The following is a 16,803-nucleotide window of genomic DNA, read 5'->3' as shown; positions in this document are numbered from 1 at the left end:
AGCTGGCGATGGTTAGGAGAAGAGCAGCTGGAGGATGGGGGGGGGAAACTGAACCGGGCACCATGACATTTCCACCTTTATCCACCTTTGTCGTGGTAGGGAGAATACGTCAATGTAAGGGGGGTGTCATCTAAGATAGCACAAGGGTTAAAACAGAGCATCCATAGAATAAAATGACAGGATTAAAAAGGACTAGATTCATCCTATAAAGCAAAAATCTTGGTGTTAATGCAGCAAAAAGGTAGATACACTGTCAATGTGAGTGAGTGATGAGTCCGACCACCGTGGTGTCGTCAGCAAACTTGACTATGCTGTTGTTGTTGTGGTCTGGACTGCAGTCATGCGTGTAGAGGCAGTACAGCAGGGGGCTTAGCACACAGCCCTGTGGGGCGCCGATGCTCAGTGTGCGGGTGGAGGAGAGGTGGGGCCCGAGTCTCACAGTCTGTGATTGGTTTGTGATCGCCGTGTGATCATTTCTACCAAATTTAGTGGAATTGAGAAACTTCCTCTGGATTCATGCCAACATTTAGGTGGTACATGGTCCCAGAGATACTTCTTGGTCCACAGACCACAGAAAAATCCCATGTCTGGTCCCTTGCTTGCATAGTTGCTGAAATATTCCTTGGATTTCCTTTCTACCCTGCTGATAGTAATCTTTTATTTTTTTTTATTTTTTTTTAACTTGTTCTGTCCAACAGCTGAGCAAACAAATTAGAGCTGAAGGCTTTTTGTGTTGGACAGGTTTTACTATCACAAAAAGAGGTTATATAGCTTCAAGAAACTAGAGTGTAGATTTGTATAAACCCCTTTTTGTCGTATTATTTTTTATTTATTTGTTACATTTAGTGTGTGTGGGGAGGGAGAGGGGAAGAATGTAAGGGGAGGGTGGAAGAGAGTAAAAGGAAGAAAGGTGAAAAGGTGGGGGATACAAGCACTGATTTGACTAAGTTATTAATTTAAGCTGTAACAATTATACCAGATCTGCTGGAAAGACAAATGTTACATCAAAGGTGAAAATCTGACACTAAGATGAGCGAAAAAAAAACTGTCCATCAATACACTGTAGGTAAGGAGGAGGGATGAAGCAGACAGGGAGCAGTGTGGAGTGTGCACGTGCACGTGGGGGTGGAGATACATGCATGCTGCCGACGTGAACCATGTGTTCATAAAGGGAGCCAGATCCTACCCAGCCACCAGACCAGCCAGACCAGGAGAGGGGAGGAGAGCCCCCCAGGCCAGAAGCCCCCCCAGCATCCGGACCCAGGCAGCCCGGGAGGGGAGGAGGAGGGGACCGCCCACCCCACCAGCCAGGCACAGAGAGGGCCCCCCTACAGGGGCCCCCCCAATGCCCAGAGGCACAAGCGAACCCAGTGTCCGGCCCCCAGGCCACAAGACAGGAGCGCTTAGCCGTACCAGGCGGCAGCCATGGGGGCCACCGGGCGCCGGACACCGAGACAAAGGCCAGGGACGAAGCCAGGGCCCCCGGAGCCCATGAGCCGGCCACCACCCGACCGGCGCCCCGTCCCCGCAAGCCAGCCCAGGCACGCGACCCTAGCAACCCAGGGATCGCCACGCACCCACAGCCACAGCCACCCCCCTAAAACCCTACGCACTACAACCCCCCCCCCCCCCCCGCCATAATATCTGACCCCCCTCCCCAACCCTCTCAGTGCCCTCCCCTCTCTGTGATGGGGAGGGAAAGCCCCAGAGGGTCCCAGCGAGCCAGCCCCCAGGTCGGTCCTACCCATGCACTCACACACACATACTCACAATCATCTGGTTACCCTCCCTACCCCCGCCGCCAAGCAGTAACCCCCCCCCAGCCGGCCGACCCCCAGCGCCGCATGCCCGACCCTTCCCGCAGCCGACAGGACACCCATAAGCCCGGCCGCCCTGAGAGGACCAGGCGGGTGAAGACCGGCCGCCCCCCCCCGACCCCACCCATGTATGGAGGTGTGGGAGTGCTGTGTGAGTGCTGCAGGTAAAATAGGAGGTCACCAGTGTGGGGGGCTCCACCGCTGCCAAGCCGCAAAGCCCCCCACTCTGGAGTCCCTCTGTGAGTGGTGTGTATTTGCTGTGTGTGTGCTGCTAGCATGCAGTGTGTGTGTCTACAGAGGAAGTTAAAATTGTGGGGGGGCCAGCGAAAGGTGAGCACGGATGTTTCACCGTGCCCCCCTCCACCAGACCCTCTCCACAAGGCCCTAGATGAATCAGAGTGTCTAATATGCAAGTAAAAAGCGGGGAGGAGGGCGGGTGCCAACGAGAACCCAGAGAGGGGCATCCCCAGTGAGCCCCGCCAGCATACCCCTCCCATCCAGATCCCGGGGCCCTATGTGCCTGTGTGCAATATTTGTTTGGGTGAGAGCGGGGAGGAGCGGGCGGATGGGCACAACCGGGGGAGAAGGCTCCCCCGAGCGACCGGCCCCCCAGCCGGCCGCGGTAGGCGCACCCCCTCCCAGAGCGGCCGGGCAGCCAGAAACGCCAAGCCAGCCGCAGTTGGAGGCCAGAGCCTCGCGGCGCCGAGAGACATCCAGCAAGGAAGGGTCCCGGTGCCAGAACGGGGGGGCAGGGGGTCCAGCCCCACCATTCATACCCTGGCCCCCCTAAGGACTAGCACACTGCCCCCCCAGGCCCCCCCCCAAAATAAATAAATAAATAATAATAATAATAATAATAATAATAATAATAAAATAATTAATATAATAATAATAATAATAATAATAATAATAATAATAATAATAATGAAATAAACCCACCCAAGTGAACCCATTAACCCCTGCTGTGACTGCGGCGCCGACCCCCGGGGGGCCAGGCCACGCGCCAACTACCGGCCACGGGCGAAACACCGGCCACGGGCAGCCGACCCCAGGCCCCAGAGCCCCAAGCCCCCCCCCCCCAGCCCCCGCCACGGCGACCAGCCACCCAGCACGGCACCCGGCCGCCGTTCCCGGTCAGCCGCACTGCCTACCCTGCGCCCAGCAGGCACCCGCCCAGGAACCCCTGCCAAGTTGCCGGCAGAGTGTGCGCCCCCACCACCACCCCACCCAGGCAACCAGAGCCCCGAGCCGGGAGAACGACAGGCCCGGCAGAGCCCACCCCCCCAAACCCACCCCGGCCCACCCAACCAGCCAGGACCCGGCTCAACCTATCACCATCCCACCCCCACTAGGTGATGTGACTAACCAGCTGGAGCCAGGGAGAGTCTGAAGCCGACAGGTTTTTTGTTGAGGACATTATCTCTGAACTAATATGCTCTGACATGAGGTTTCTGTAGTGGTTGATGCTAAGATTATTTTTAGATTTCCAGTTTAGGAGGATAGTTTTCTTTGCGATACATACAGCGGTGAGAACCATATAAGCCTTGTTAGATTCCATGTTGATGTTATTCAGGTCACCTAATAAGCAGAATTTGGGGCAAGCAGGAATCTTATGATTAAACCAGATTGATAAATCCTCACAAACCTTACGCCAGAATGATTGGACAGGTGGACAGACCCACAGGGCATGCAAATAGTCGTCTATGTTGTTACCTATGCACTGTGTGCATATAGCAGACTGATTGAGACCCATTTTAAATAACCTCTGTCCGGTGTAGTGAGTTCTGTGGAGAATCTTGTATTGAATAAGTTGCAGATTAGGACTTTTGGTCATATTAAAGGCATTCAAACAGATCTGTAGCCAAAATTGATCACTAGAATTCAATGATAGCTCAGACTCCCATTTTGTCATGGGTAAGTAAATGGTTTCATCTATGTCTGATAACATCTTATAAATTTTGGAGATGAGTTTGGGATTTTTAAGGTCCATGAAGTGTGTTACTGTAAGGGGAGGGTCTAGGTCTATTTGGGTCAGGCAGTATTTAGTGCTTATAGCTGATTTAAGCTGCTGATATTCTAGAAATTTGTTTATATTAATTCCATAGGTTGAGGATAACGTTGAGAGGGACATAAATTTTCTATTCTGAATTATATGCTGGAACTGCTCGATTCCTTTGTTCTTCCATGAAGCAAAATGAATCATGTTTTTGTTAATCAAAATGTCAGGGTTGTTCCAAATGGGGGTAAATTTACATGGAAATAATGTGAGGTTGTTTTTTTTAAGAAAATCCCACCAGGCTGTTAAGGATGAGCTGATGTTTAAACTTCTGAAGCATTTGTGTTGTTTAATTTTAGAACTGAAGAAAGGTAAATTAGAAATATCTAGGTTATCACAGAGATTTTGTTCAATGTCTAGCCAGGATTCATCCAGCACACCAGGATTCAGCCATTTTTGTACATAACACAATCTGTTCGCAGAGTAGTAGTCCTGGAAGTCTGGAAGGCCTAGTCCTCCTCTATCTGTAGGTTTTTGAATAGCGTTTAAACTGATCCGTGGGGGTTTACCTTCCCAGAGGAATTGGGAAATGAAGGAGTCTAATGATTTGAACCAAGTAGTTGGAGGTTTGGAAGGAATCATTGAAAATAGGTAGTTAATTTTTGGGAGAATCATCATTTTTATGGCTGCAACTCTCCCGATTAGAGAAATGGGTAGAGTTATCCATCTAGTGAGATCAGCCTCGGTTGTTTTAAGTAGTTGGGTGTGGTTTAGCTTGAGTAGATCAGAAAGCCTAGAGGAGATATTTATACCTAAGTACTTTATGTTGCCTGTTTGTATTTTAATAGATGACGGATTTAGATAATTGCAATTAATTGGTAAAATTGTGCTTTTAGACCAGTTTATGGAGTATTCTGAAACTGAGGAAAATCTATTAATTAGGGAGATGATTTGGCAGATAGTAATCTTGAAATGATCTGGAAAATCACACAAACTCATGGCCGCTTTCCAGATCATCTCTTAAATGTTGGATCCAAAACCAAAGATTTTTAGTTCAAAACCTTGAAAAAGCAGTGTCTTCTGAGGACACCAAAAGAAGATACAAACAGGATCCTTAAAGATGTCAAGTTTGTTTCACCAGATGACTTCAGAAAACACCAACAGAAGTCGAACAGCTGGAACAATGTATTGATTTGTTCAAGAGAATGCAGTTATTGGATCCTGCAAACCGGATTCCTTTTCATCAGGTCCTTCAACATCCATTTGTAGCAGGTAACACGGATCTCCCAAGATGCTCTGTAGGAAATGTCAATAGTTTTACTGGCCAGCAAAATCTGTCTTCATCAGAAAAGATAAAAGAGAAAGACACACCGTGCCATTCTGCTAAAAAAAAGAAAACTGCCAATACGGTCTGGATCATGGGATCAACGGAGCACAAAATACAGCAAAGGAATGCTACGGAGAAAACTTTGGACTCGATTAAAAAACAAATTGGATTGGAAGAGTAAACATGCGCTGGAGGGATGTCTTGAGTCATTTCAATAGTAAGATTTCCCAACAAAGGAGTTCTCCAGACATTTTAATTCTCCATGTTGGCAGCAATGACTTGGGGAACACAAAAGTGTCTGATCTTCTCTGTGAAATGGTGAAGGACTTGAAATGGCTGCATGTATTCCTTCCTAACTCCAACATTAACATTGAGGAATCGCGATACAGAGAAAATAGATAACGACAGAATCATGGTCAACAAAAAAATTCAATCCAGGGTCACATTATTCAATGGTTTTGTGATAAAGCATCCAACACTGGTACCGTTGTTTAGCCATCTTTTTAAACCGAATGGAATGCAATTCACCATAGCAGGATTTGAAATGTTTGTGAGCTCTATCTATGACACCCTTGAGAAAATTCTCAATTGTAACTTTTCAAGAGGCCAACCTCAGTCAACCTCAGTCCCACACATCCTTCCAAAGGTGCAGGTAACAACACCAGAGAAAAAAAAAAGCCCTTCAAAAGAGTCTGTCAATGAAATGTCTGCAACAGTGAGACAGCCGGAAATGGCGACATCCTTATATTACACATAAAGTGTCATTTGAAAAGGAAACACGTTTCAGAAACAGACTCAGACAGGTATTTGCCTGCACCAAAGATAAAAAGAAAGACTTGTCAGAAAAACATCACTGAAAATGCACAGTCACCACCTGAGGAGGAACACTGGCCTAACAACAAAAGGCCTTCACTGAAGAGAAAAGGAAGTTCAGAGGAGCCCCCACCCCCAGTCAAAAAGACAAAGCTATATGAAAATGTCTGCCAAAACCTGAAGATGAACTGGATTTTGAAAGTCCTTTTGCCTTTTCACCAGAAACTGTCATCCAACCTGAGGAGATGGAGGACGACACATCTGGCTCCCTCAGGTTTTGCTTGATGGTTTTAGTGAGAGCGATTTTCTAAATTGGGTGAACCAAATGATCACAGGAGATTATGATGAGCTAATGTAATCTGATATTTTTGGTGAGGGTTATTATTTCTTTACCTTAAGGACATGTTTGTTTGGATTAAAAGAGATCTATCCTTTAGGTCAACAATGTTTTGGTTTTCTTGTAGCACTTTAGTTTAATGGGGATTCTGGAAGTGACTAATGTGTCTTTTTGTCTAATTTTAAGAAAAGCGAAGCAAAAAGGTTAGTTAGTTTAAGTTAATAGGTTCATAATTTTTTTTTATTCTATTCCGTAAATTTTATTTTGTGCTGAAATAAAAAGTGGGTGTTCCTTCCTCACACACATACTTTGTAAATTCTTAAATTCTTCTATTCTCAATCTTCTCAGAGAAGGTGTCTCCACTGCTCTAGAGTCCAGTGGCGGCGTGCTCTACACCAGTGTTTTTCAACCATGATCAGGTGTGCCGTGGGAAATTACCCATTTTCACTGTTCTATAAACATTTCCCATCTCCAGGATTTCAGCTCTGTGTTCATCCAAACAGGCCCTGATAAAACACTGAGTAGTTAGGAATATGAAAGATCCTAAAATACTTTTTTATTTGTTTTTATTTGATTCTATTAAAGACATTTTGATAAGAATGACGGTACCGCGATTTAGCGGTAGCTTCAGACGTTTCAGAAAAGTCCCGCCCCTTTAACTGTCTCCACCAATCATTCTTAGAGGCTTAATCACACGTCAGTCTGACCAATCAGAAGTGGTTAAAGTCTTCACTTCCTTGTTCTGATTCTGTTCATAAAGTCTCTCAGTTCCAACAAAAATACCAGCTAAAGCTCGTCTTTAGCGGTGTAGCTTTCCACAGAATCCAGTGTCAGACCGTGGAACAAGTGAACAAAACAATGAAGCTCAGAGACGCTAGTCTGTGTGATCTGCGGCTGTTATCGCTCTACATCTCCCATGATGCAAGGGGTTAAAGTGACAGCGTCTCCGCGCACAAGTCTTCCTTGTTAAACGTCTTGAAACAACAACGAACACACATGAAACGGTTTTTTAAATCTTCTAACTTAACTTTTATCACATCTTTCAGAAAAAAACAGCAGCAACTTCCAGCTTTTTCTGCCACAACTATCACAAAAATGCATGTGAAATCATGGAGGGACTGGAGATCAATACAGACTATGAGTTTCTCCTTTTTCAAATTTTTGGATGCTGGTGTGCCGTGGGATTTTTGTCCATGTTAAAGTGTGCCGTGGCTCAAAAAAGGTTGAACAACACAGCTCTACACCACTGCATCGATGCTTTGCATTGCAGTGATGTGTGTCTTGGTGCCTTGTCCTAGGTGTCAGCTGTTTAATCACGGAAACCCATTCCATGAAGCTCTCTGCATACTGGACTTGTACTCTAAAAGTCACAGAAAGTTTGGAGCTCTGTAGCCATCGACTGTACAGAAAGTCTGTGACCTCTTTGCACTTTGAGCTTCAGCATCAAAGTGCATCATCTCCATCAGGTTACGTGGTCTACCACTTCAAGTCTGAGTTGCTGTTGTTTCCAAACTCTTCCATGTTGTTCTGATAGAGCTGATGGTTGACTGTGGAATATTTAGGAGAGAGGACATTTCACCACTAGATTTGTGGTACAGATGGCGTCCTATGACAGTTCCACGCTGGAATTCACTGAACTCCTGAGAGCAGAACATTCTTTTACAAATGTTTGTAAAACAGTCTGCATGACTGAGGGCTTCATTTTATGCACCTGTGGTCAGACCAAGAGATTGGGACACCTGATTCTGATCATTTGGATGGACGAGCCAATACTTTTGGTAATATAATATATGATGCATTACCCACTCCAATGCCACATTTAGATGGACACTGCGACATATTGCGATATTTCATTTGTCAATACTTGTATCAATATAAAATACTGTCAGGGCAATATTTATTAAATTATTGATGAGCGTCCTTCAGTGTCTGACTCGTTTTCCACTTAAACCCCTGACCGCTACTTAAACCCCTTCCGCTGGCACACGGAGCCTCTTTGAGCAGCTCTACTCTGCACAAAACAACAAGATTTCAGTGAAGCATCTTGTTTTGTTGTTATGAGACATGAACTACTCAGTTTTTATTTGGGATGGGTACTGAACCGAAATCTGTGCCATGCCATAAAAACGCGGATTGTGGTGCTTTTTAGCTCAGAGAAGAATGAGTGAAGCACTGCAGCTGAACAGCGACTAATGCACGGAGCCAAAATGCTATCGGCAAAGCGGGCCAAAGTTCTGCAGAACCTCCCATGAACAGATTCTAGTTTGGCGACCTGATGGATCAGAGTCGTGGCGATGAACATTACTAGTTTACTCTTAGTGTGAGAAAATGGAGCTGCAGACTGTCATGTAAATAAATCATCTTTGCAACATTAACCCTTGTGCTATCTTAGATGACCCCCCCCCCCCCTTGCATTGACGTGTTCTCCCTACCATGACAAAGGTGGATAAAGGTGGAAAGATTTCATGTAATCCACGGACACCAGTGAAGATCACAAATCATTGAAGAAAAAAGGTTCAGAGCACTGACTAGTGGGTCTAGATGACCCAACTCCCAATGTTAAAGGATAGCACAAGGGTTAAAGCAACTTTCCTTCATCCTGTCACGTTGCCTCATCATCACTCTTTATTTTTTCAGGCTCCTGAACCATTAAAAGTACTGGAGAAGCTACATTAAGAACTTCATTTCCCCAATCATACTTCAGAACCTTGTTGGTTGAGGCACATACATTCAATTTTTTTTCTTTCACTGAAATATATTTTGTGGTGGAAATCAGACAAAGTACACTGTTCCCTTTCTATATTTTTAGTTATCAAAATAAAAGCACTATGAATTCGCTTTGGTAAAAGCAACTTATGTGTGAGATACAGTTGCAGTGCTTAACATTGTGATCACTAAATAAACAGAATTTGACAATTTTATTACAATGGAAGACGTATTGAAATTCAGGTAGAGTTTTTCTAAGTCATATTAAAAAAAAGAAAGAAAGAAAGAAAGAAAATGGGTTTTGGTACAATATCGGGTTACGTAACGTATTGCCAAACTTTTGCCAATACACACCTCTAATATTGAGTGTCTTTGTATGGGGGAAAGTTCTTTTTGTATGTGTGTGGGTTTTTTGTTTTGTTCCAGGTGATCTGGTTTTGCTGTGGCTGCATTGGATTGGAGGATGAGAGACTGGTGCCAGCTTGGGATTGGAGGGAATGATTGGTGGATAAGACTTTAAGTACCTGGCATCCCCACTGCTCCATTAGGGAGTTTTTGGCTGTAGTGTCTGTCTCTCCTCCCCCCACTGACAACACTTTAATGTTTTTGTGAGGACTGTTTTACCTTTTTGGTGAGCTTTGAAACTTTGTCTAAATTTGATTGTGAAAACGTTAGTTATGAAGCAGTAGGGGTGAGCTGCCATTTTGTCTGTGACTGTTTTCTAAACTCACTTTTTATTAGTTTCCTTTTCCATTATCTGATACAAGAACAGCACTGAAACAGTCCAACATTAAACAAAACACAAACACCAAAGGGTGAAGAAATAATAATAATAGTAAAATAAAAAATAGAATAATAAAGAAATAAAAATACTAGTTACATCAAATAATCCCCTCCAAGCTGGATCTTTAAAGCTACACAGGTTTGCTCCGCGAAGCGTATAGGAGACCAAAACCAGGGTAATGAGACATTAACAGTCATAACTTTCCTGAATTTCTACATCAAAGCTCTCTCCTCCGTATTTTCAACATATCCATTCATAATATCAACAGTGTTTTCATTCTGACTTTATTCTTCTTGTACTTTTCTAAGTAATATCTCATCCATAAAGGGGCCTCATACCTTCTGAAACATTTAATTTTTTTAAATTCATTTTACATATGGATTGCTCATAATTTGCTATTTTTGTCATCTCTCCCAACCATTCACTAAAAGGTATAGTATTATTAAATATGATTCTGCACACTATGGAGAGGGCCAGCCTGCACTACAGTGTTTGTTGGGTTGTTAATCTTTGTTCCCTCATCCCAATTACTAATATACAGAGTGCCGGGTTCATTAAAAATGTTGTATTTAATATTTTATTGATCAATCTTGATAAGCTCTTCCATAAAGTTTGGTTCCACTGACAGTTGTATAACATGTGCAGAAGTGTGCCTTCTCCAAAATATATCTGTGTTGCACAGTTTTAGTCGAGCCACTTTACATTGGGTCCAATAGATTCTGTTAATGATTCTGTTAACTGTTTGGTGTGTATTTCTCGTGATATTTTATACCATGACCATGTGATATTCTCCCATGTCTCTTCATCTATTCCTCCCCCCAAATCTTCCGCCCAAACCTTCCTAAGACCTGAAAGCTCTGGTGGGTGAGATGGTCTCACTGTGAGGAAACTGTTTTTTCTAAATAGGACTGTAAATATGAAAGGTTAGGTTCGTACCCCAGTTTCCTGCACACAGAAATGAATTAAGAATGCTCAGAGACAAAACCTATCTTCAGTGGAAGTTTACTCGGCACAAGCAGCACAAATCAGGTTGTATGAAGGGTTACAGACAGGATGAACAGAATGCATTCAAAGTCTGCACACCGAAGCTCAGGAAGATGGGGTTGGTATAAGAACCCTGCATTTGCATATTCAGAAGAGCATACTCTGGACAATGGTGTGAAAATCACGCCCACAGGTTGTTACTGGAGAGGCGCTTCAAGGCTAAAATGAAGATACCTCTGAGGCTTTCACGGATGCTTAGCAGATCACACATGCACAGAAAAAAAGGGAGGGTGGGAAGAAACTTGTGAGAAAATATCTGACTGTGCTGTCTTCAAATGTAATATAATTTTGAGATGATAATACGTGCTCAATGAATTAAGTTTGAACCATTAGTGTAATAAAAAGTTAAAGGCAGTTTCTAACTATTCTTAACACTCACTAAGCTGTAAAATGCAGATGCAGTTTTTTTAGTTGGCTGGTTCCATTGTATCATTTCCTGAGTTGGTGTTTGCTTTAACAGGGGTCTCTTTACTTGTGTGGACAAAAAGCAGCTTCTCCATTGGAGGTATTTCCAAAAGTCCACTTTATGTATGTGGTATTTAGACAATCTGTTCAAAAGAAATAAATCTGTCACCCTCCAAGACATTTTCAATGTATACCAACCCTGATTTAATCCATCTATGCTGAAATACTGTCTTCTTGTTGACTTTCAGCAGTTTGTTATTCCAAAGGGAGGTAATATGAGTGAAAAAGGGTTCTTGTCCCACAATTTGGTGTGAAGACATCCAGGTCTCTCTTGCAAACCTCAATAGTGGCTTGTCAGATGGGATTTCTCCCTCGGTCTGTGTTATAAATGCATGCAGAGGTAAAGGTATATATGTACACTTTCTCTAATTGCAGCTGCTAGCAGTTCCAGTGCCAATGTAAACATTGATGGACTTAAAGGACACCGCTGTCTTGTATCTGTACATCTAAGGAGAGAAAAATGTGTTCCATTTGTTAGGACCAAAGCTTTGGGATGCTGATACATCAATCTGACCCAATTTATGAACGAGGAGCCCAACCCAAACTTATGTAGTGTTCGAAACATATTTGCCCATTCCACTCTATCAAAGGCTTTCTCTGGATCCAAAGAAAAGGCCACCCTGGGTTTTGAGCTATCTTTTTCCTGCCATAACAAATGGTAAATGGTAATAGCATTTACTTATATAGCACTTTTCTACCTTCCTGGACGGCCCAAAGTGCTTGACAGTCACAGACCCCTTCACACATTCACACACAGGTAATAAAATGTAATAAACTACGGGCATAATCAGCCGAATGTCTCTCTTTAATGAAACCCACTTGGTCTGGATGAATAAGAGTTGGTAAATAATTCTCTTTGCAATATTTTTGCATCCACAATAATCACTGAAACCGGGTGATAACTACTGCATTGCTGAGAATTCTTCCCTTTTTAATGAATAAGTGTTATTACTATTAATTGCATGCGTTCTGGTAATCCTCCCATTTTAAGCACATTTTGAAGCACCTTGAGTAATCTTGGAGCAAGCACATCAGAAATTAAATAAAAATCCATCATCCCCAGGTGACTTTCCAGCACTCGTCCTTTTCATAGCTTAACCTCTTCAAGAGTAATTTCTCGTCCCAGATCTATCTGTTCCTCAACTGATAAGGATGGTAGATGTATTGCTGATACCAAATTATCTATGCCCTCCTGGTTTACAATAAATTGTGAGGTGTATAACATTTTGTGAAATAATTTAAATGTTTTATTGATCTCCCCAGGGTCAGTCACAAATACTGCTCCTTCATTTTCTATAGCTGCTATTATGGTCGAATGATACTGTTGTTTTACAGTCTGAGCCAAGTACCTCCCCGGCAGCCTCTACTTGTTTGAAATATTTCTGTTTACATTGAAAAAAATGCTAATTCTACCTTTTTTGCAGTATGGAAATCATTTCCAAGATTCCTCAGCTTATTTAGCTGTGAGAATACTTTTAGATTTGTTGGTGAGCAAGTAATTTGTCAATATCTTTTATTTCCTTTTCAAGTTCTTATAGACGTCGAACAGATTGCTTTTTAAGGAAGGAGCAGTGTTGTATCAAGTAAGCTTTAATGCATCCCACTCTATCCCGGGGTTTGAGGCTGTACCTTCATTTTGTTCCCAATATTCCAAAATGTCATTTATATCAAATTATTAGATGCGTCATCCTTAACTAATGAAGTGTTTGATCTCCATCAAGTGATAGGCTCTTTAACTTTTGGTTTAAGGCTTAGCACCGTCTCCACTGGGGCATCATCGGATAATGTCGGGGCGACAGTGGCTCAGGTGGGTGAGCGGGTCGTCCAATGATCGAAGGGTTGGCGGTTCGATTCCCCGCTCCCACCAGCCAAATGTCATTGTGTCCTTGGGCAAGACACTTCACCCTCCTTGCCTCCAGTGTGGCTCCACTGGTGGGTGAATGTGCATGAATGTCCCGGTGATGGTCAGAGGGGCCGTAGGCGCGAAATGGCAGCCACGCCTCTGTCAGTCTGCCCCAGGGCAGCTGTGGCTACAACCGTAGCTCACCGTCACCAAGTATGAATGAGGAGTGAATGAATAATGGCCACAATGTAAAAGCTTTGAGCGTCTGGAAAAGCGCAGATAAATCTAATCCATATAATACAATATTTCCAATGGATGTACTAATTGTGACACTCATTAATTGCTTGGAAATCCGGCAGTAATCTATGTAGAATGAGGTTTCGAGTAAAAAGTATATTCCCTTTGATAAGCATGCAAAAGTCTGCAGATATCAACCAGTCCCAGTTCTTCTATCAAAGTGTTCACTATAGATTTTTGTATTGGTCTTCTATTTGTCACCTGGTTGAAATCCCCCCCAATTATCACACATTCATTACCCATTTGTTTAGCTATATTACAAATGTCAAGGAAATGGTGGTGAGTCTGTATTGGAAGCATAGATATTAATAAGGGAGCACCTGAACCCATATATGTCTGCATGCATTGCCCCCCCCCCCCCCATCTACCCTCCTCATCTGCATATTGTTTATGGACCCTAATATCATAATTCTTACGAGTTAGGATACTACGCTAACTCCTACTTCCTACTCCTTTCTGTTTATGGATGAACTGGTTATCTATAGAAACACAACCTCAAACAGTCACACTCCAAACTCTACTATGGAGACCAAAGAGCTGTCTAAGGACACCAGAAACCAAATAGTTGACCTGCACCAGGCTAGAAGACTGAATCTGCAATAGATAAGCATCTTGGTGTGAAGAAATCACCTGTGGGAGCAATTATTGAGAAATGGAAGACAAGACCACTGAGAATCTCCCTCCATCTGGGCTCCCCCCAAGATCTCACCCTGTGGGGTCAGAATGATCACAAGAAAGGTGAACAAAAACCCCAGAACCACATGGAGGACCTAGAGAATGACCTGCAGAGAGCTGGGACCAAAGTAACAAACCATCAGTAACACACTACACCACAAGGGACTCAAACCCTGCAGGGCCAGACGTGTCCCCCTGCTAAAGCCAGTACATGTGCAGGCCAGTCTAAAGTCTGCTAGAGAGAGTTTGGAGGATCTAGAAGAGGATTGGGAGAATGTCCTATGGTCAGATGAAAACAAAATAGAACTTCTCTACTCTACTCTACTCTACTCTACTCTACTCTACTCTACTCTACTCTACTCTACTCGTGTTTGGAGGAGAAAGAAAGCTGAGTTGCATCCATACAAGACCATACCTACTGTAAAGCATGGTATTTCAGCAAAGGGGCCAAGGACGACTGATCCGTGTAAAGGAAAGAATCAATGGGGCCATGTATCCTCAGATTTGGAGTGAAAACCTCCCTTCATCAGCAAGGACATTAATTGAAGATGAAACATGGCTGGATCTACCACCATGACAACGGTCCCAAACACACGTTGCCCGGGTAACGAAGGAGTGGCTTCAAAATGTGGCAACACGGATGAAAGAGGTTCAACAATGCTAAAAAACTAGAGAAAGGCAGGTGTAGGTCCTACTTTGAACCAAGTGGTTAAAACTAAAAAAAAAACTAAGCAAAAACACAAGCAATCAGCACCATATGTTCTGAAGCACTGCACAAGTGATGGAGAAAACCACACAGCACACTGAAACTCACCACCAGACAGCAGTCCCCACTTGGCCTCCAACCTCCTGAAACAGAAGCAATAAAATTAACAAAGAGTAAAACCCACACCATTACACACTAAAGATAAAAGGTGATCAATGGTCAAGGGCGCCGGGTCAGCTGCCCGACCGCTGCTGATCAGCTGGTGGGAACCGTCCACAGTCCAGCGAGACACCACAGCAAGAAGAGGTCTCCTCCGTGCAGCTGGGATTTCCCGTCCAACCGGTCCCACCATGGCGGGAGTAGGGTCCCGTACAGGAATCACAATTTAAAAACAGCAAAGGCAAAGCAGCAGCTTTAATCCCCTATTTCCGGGGAGACAAATGGGGGATGGAAGACAAAACACGTTTTCTGCAGAAAGTAATAAATAAGTTGCAGGAGCATTGATTGTTAAGCCCAGGAAGGCCAGCGTGACAACATACCGGTCACGGAGAGGAGGGGCAGATCTAGGTGAAACAGTCCACGTCATGCTTGCAGGTTACTGTCGCTACGCTCAGATGCGCCCAAACCCGGTCGATTGCTTGTGTATGTATGACATGTCCAACATGCAAGAAACCATTTCCCCTATGTACAATCACCTCATCAGCAATCATTCACACTCCAACTTAACAGTTTTCTAGAGTTGGAATTCATGATGAGATCCTGACTGACCAGGATACCAACTTCTGTTCGCGCTTGATGCAACAGTTCCACAGACAGCTGAGCATCAACTCCCTCAAAACTACTCTGGATCACCCAGAGACAGAGGTTCAACCAGACACTTAAGCGGAGGCTGTGAAATATTGTGTCTGATACCGGTAAGGACTGGAATTGCTGGCTACCTATTCTGCTCATAGCTTGCAGAGAGGTTCCTCAGGTATCTACTGGGCTCTCACCGTTTGAGCTGCTGTACGGGAGGAATGTTTTTTTATCCTCAGGATGAGAGAGTGTCTGGCAAAATACCAAGCGGAGGCAGAAATGAACCTAACGGAGTCTTAAAGAGCACAGAAGATTTGGTACGAGGTAACAGGCACGTCACTGGGACTTTAGACCAGTTCAGAAGGTTCTGTTACTCCTCCCTTCTTCTACCAGCAAGTTACTGTCCAAGTGGCAAGGACCATACAACATCAGCTGGAAGAGGGGGCCGGTCACTGATGAAGTTCATCACCCGGACAAGAGGAAACAATACCAGACCTACCATGTCAACCTAATGCCAGCCACCTCTGTGACCCCAGCTGGCAGGCTAACAACGTGAACTGTGTCCAGGGTCCCTAAAAGAGTGCGAGGATATAGCGAAAGCTCAGTAGAGCCACGGAGAGGAGGGGTGGATCTAGGTGAAACAGTCCACGTCACAGGCTACTGTCGCCAAAACCCGGCTGATTGCTTGTGTACAGGGTACTGCTTGTCAACCCCTGTTCCCACTTCCTGATGACGGCAACAAGAAGAGGTCATGAAAAAAGGGGAGGAGGGCTTTTAAAGCACCATCTCCAGATTAACTTAGGTGTGTCATATGCAGCTTCATAATTAGTAGGCGTGTCCTACCTACCACAGCAAGAAACATTTCAAGGTCCTAGAGTGGCCTAGACAGTCTCCAGATCTAAACCCCATAGAAAATTTTTGGAGGGGGTTGAAAGTTCGTGTGGCCCAGTGACAGCCCCAATACATCACTGCTCTAGAGGAGATCTGCATGGAGGAATGGGCCAAAATACCAGCAACAGTTTGTGAAAACCTTGTGAAGACTTACAGAAAACGTCTGACTGCTGTCATTGCCAACAAAGGGTAAATAAAATATTGAGATGAACGTTTGTCATTAACCAAATACTTATTTTCCACCATAATTGGTAAATAGATTCTTTTTAAAAATTGGACAATGTGCTTTTCTGTTTTTTCTTATTTT

The sequence above is a fragment of the Oryzias latipes genome, chromosome 4 (genome assembly GCF_053564925.1).
Source record: "Oryzias latipes strain Hd-rR chromosome 4, Olatipes_Hd-rR_3.1".
Lineage (NCBI taxonomy): Eukaryota > Metazoa > Chordata > Actinopteri > Beloniformes > Adrianichthyidae > Oryzias > Oryzias latipes.
This window is presented reverse-complemented; position numbering follows the sequence as displayed.